This window comes from Corylus avellana, chromosome ca4, assembly GCF_901000735.1.
Source record: "Corylus avellana chromosome ca4, CavTom2PMs-1.0".
Taxonomy (NCBI): domain Eukaryota; kingdom Viridiplantae; phylum Streptophyta; class Magnoliopsida; order Fagales; family Betulaceae; genus Corylus; species Corylus avellana.
This window is the reverse complement of record NC_081544.1, coordinates 28,920,133-28,923,869: the sequence shown is the minus strand read 5'-3', so window position 1 is coordinate 28,923,869 and position 3,737 is coordinate 28,920,133.

Sequence of the window (3,737 nt, the reverse complement as noted above, 5' to 3'; positions counted from 1 at the left end):
GATTTTGGTTAAAAAAAGAAAAAAACTTTGTATTGCCCTTTTTCCTTTGTATTGCCGCCAAAGAAAAACAACAAGAAGGTTGTCGATGTCTTACCTAATTATGTCTTGATTTTCTAAGCGAGAAATAGAGAAAAGTAGATCTGGGTTAAAGAAATGTGGACCCAGTTTAATTAATTAATGTAGTGCAATTTGTTTTTAGTCTTCCAAGCTACAAATCTTGTCAAAACTCAAAGGTCGTTGGTTCACTGGCCTTTTTAATTTGGGTTCGGATCCAAGCTACAAACTCCAGCCCAATGATTCATGTCTCTTTGACCCATGTCACTGCCTTAAAATATTAACATCATTTTGTGTTTTGTTTTTTTTTTTTTCTCTGAGCAAATATAAACAAAGAAAGGGTCATCAATTTTTGGTTTATTTGTTGTTTCTACCCGCCCCCACTTGCTATCCCCAAAGGCACTCTTCAACAGTTGCCAAACACATAGCTAGCCATTCTACTAATTGCTGTTTGGTCTTTTTGGACTGGATCCAGTTCTTGTTACTGTATTTGCATTGCATTTTACTATTTGGACTTTGTTGTCGGGATGCTTTCTCCTTTTGTGTTTCTTTAATCATGTAACCCCCTTTCCATTGCTTGTTTAGAAGGGGAAAAAAAAAAGCCACTCTACTAACCAGTTGATTATTTTATCAAACTACTCCTTTGCAGGTTTTCAAGTTTAAGAATCAATTGGTCACTTTCGCAACACCCTAACCAAACAAAAACCAATAACTTTGACTATTCATGCCTTCGATCCATCCTTTATTCCAATTTTTCTTTTTGAAGTCAAACAAAAATGGTAACAATAAAACTAATACCCAACTCATTATTTCGTGTTATTTCTAAATATGAAGAACCGGCCACCGTATGATATTTATAGTAATTATACCATGGAAACAATAAGAAGTTTAATTTCCACATAATTTTTTTTTTAAAAAAAAAAAAAAAATCATTTAATCAAGGGCATAAGTGGCTCCTTAACTGTTTTTCTTAATTGATTTAAGCCAAAATCATTTATTTAACACTCAGCAAATTGAGGTGCAAGTGTTTTCTCAATTGATTTACCAAAACAGAATCCCCTGTTAATGCTAAACGAAGTCTTGCTGGCACAATATTTATCTTAATTAAAAGAAGAAGAAAAAAAATCAGTTGATGATGGGAAGGAATGAATGATGTCGTCACCATGTCATTGTTATAGTTGGTAAATGGTAGGAGAATCTGGTTTGGAAAAAACGTTGAGTTTAGCGCTTTCAGGCCCTGGGAGTTCGTCGTGGGTTGGTGGCAAGACCCAATTTGGTCATTTCCATGGAGTACCAACCCCCTTGATACCGACATCTTCCTTCTCCCACAACTAACTCCTTTTTGCTGTCTACGTGGCTGCTGTTGCTTGTTGCCATTTCCTTCAATTTCTGAAATCTCTTGGTTGCATGCGTTTAACCCTTTAATTTAAGCCATTTTATTTTAATTGAAAGAGTTGGGACTTTCCATGACACCCTCACCTAACACACACCAACCCCAGGAGTTTTGCTGTTTTGGAGATAAACAAGTTCATATAATTATTGGCTTAATGTTATAGCTTATGCTTTTCTCAACACTATTCCCTAAACATTAACGAGTTATTAATTAGCTTAATTTATAGCTTATGCTCTTCTATGTCACCTCAATTCTCTAACAAAGAGAGCATAAATTTGAGGCCTGACTTAAGTTGCCTACGTTATCTATAATTAGCTCTTTGACCAAAATGGGCTTTGTATGGTTTAGCTTAGCTTTCATTGAATGGTTCACCAATTTTCTTTGTCTGTTATAGAAAATTCAGTCTAACCAGATAGCCTAAAAATACAGTTTATTTATTTTATATTATAGTCAGAAAGATAGGACATAACCCTCATTGTCACAACCATACATTCAAATCAGAGACTTTTTAGGGCTGCTGAAAAGATCCCATTCTGGTTATTCTTGCATTTCAGTGAGTGGTTCATTCAAGTCTGAAGAATATTCCTTTTTCTTTTTTTTCTTTTCTGTCTTACAAAATTCAGCCTGTGAAGTAACAAGTACAAATGTAAAATTTATAAGCCTATGAAGTAACTAATTAATTCAAAATGCTTTTAAAGGGTTTTTTTTTTTTTTTTTTTTTAAATGTTCTTATGTAACATAAAGGTCAAAAAAAAAAAACTGTTTTTATGAGTGATTTGTGTTTGAGTTATTTATTAATATTTTACAAAAAAAAAAAAAAACCAAAAAAGCAAATGTGGCCTAAAGAATGTTATATTTCATTTACTTAGAAGAAAAATATCAAACTTGGTCTTTGACTTGTGATTGAAATTTAATAATGAAGAATAAACTTGTAATTTTATAAAGGTTTTTCATAAGAAAAATGAACAAAATTAAACGAGATGATTGATTTGATACAGTAGGCTTTCATAAGGAGTTTTAAGATAACTTTTGTGTTTGAACCATTCGATATTAGCTTAAAATCTAAGGATGAATTTATAATTATTTCAATTAAAACTTTCAAAAATTACAAATTATGGCTCTGTTTGTTTCGCCGTAAAATGATTTGCGGAAAATATTTTTTGAAATTTTTCGGTGCTTTGTGCGACGTAAAATAATAGTCAACATAAAATATTTTCTCTTTGACCGAAAATTAAAGGAAAATGGTTTACGATTTCAAAACCGTAAACCATTTTTTGACGTTGAACATCTCATTCATAAATAGACGGATCCTACTAAGACCGGCCAAGGGACCCGCCTGAACTTGCTCGGGACCCGACCGAACTTGCTTGAAACTTGACTAGGACCCTCCTGAGACCTGCCTGGGACTTGACCAGGACTCGCTTGGGACCTACTCGGGATTTAATCTGGACCTGCCCAAGACCTGCTCGGGACTTGACTGGGACCCAACTGGACCCACCCGAGAACCTGCCAAGACCTGATCGGGACCCGACCAAACTTGTCCGGGACTTGATTGGGACTCGCCCGGGACTTGACCAGCACCCGCCCGGGACCCATCAGGACCTGAACGAGACCTTGTCGGGGACCTGCCCGGGACTTGATCGGGATTCGCCCAAGACTTGACCAGCACCCTCCCGAGACCCATCAGGACCTGAACGAGACCTCGTCGGGGACTTGCCCGGGACTTGACTGGGAGTCACCAAGGACTTGACTGGGACCCGACCGGACCCATGAGGGACCCCGCTGGGACCTGCCTGGGACTCAGCGAAAAACATTTTCTTTGAAAATGATTTCTTATAAACATTTTTCGGTATTTGGCATGTACGAAAAATCAGGCGGGTCCCCGATGTCGAAAAATGTTTTCAGCATAAAACATTTTCCGGTATTTTGTGTGTACTCAAAATCATATTAAATACTAAATTATAAAAATGTCCCTGTCGAGTCTTGGGCGGGTCCTACAAAGGTTTTGGGTTGATTCCGACGAAGTTTCGATAGGGTCTAGGCGAGGTATGGGCAGGTCCCGGGTGAGTCACAATGGGTAATTTTCAGTTGTAAATAAAAATTACATTTTATAGGTTATATGATTAAATAAAAATATAAAAAATATTTGTGATTTTCCGTGTGCGCGCTAAACGCCGAAAAATGTTTTTATCGTAAAACATTTTCCTGTAAAATGAATTCCTTAAAAATATTTTATGACATAAAATACTTTACGCCGAAATAAATGAAGCCAATATATATATATATATAT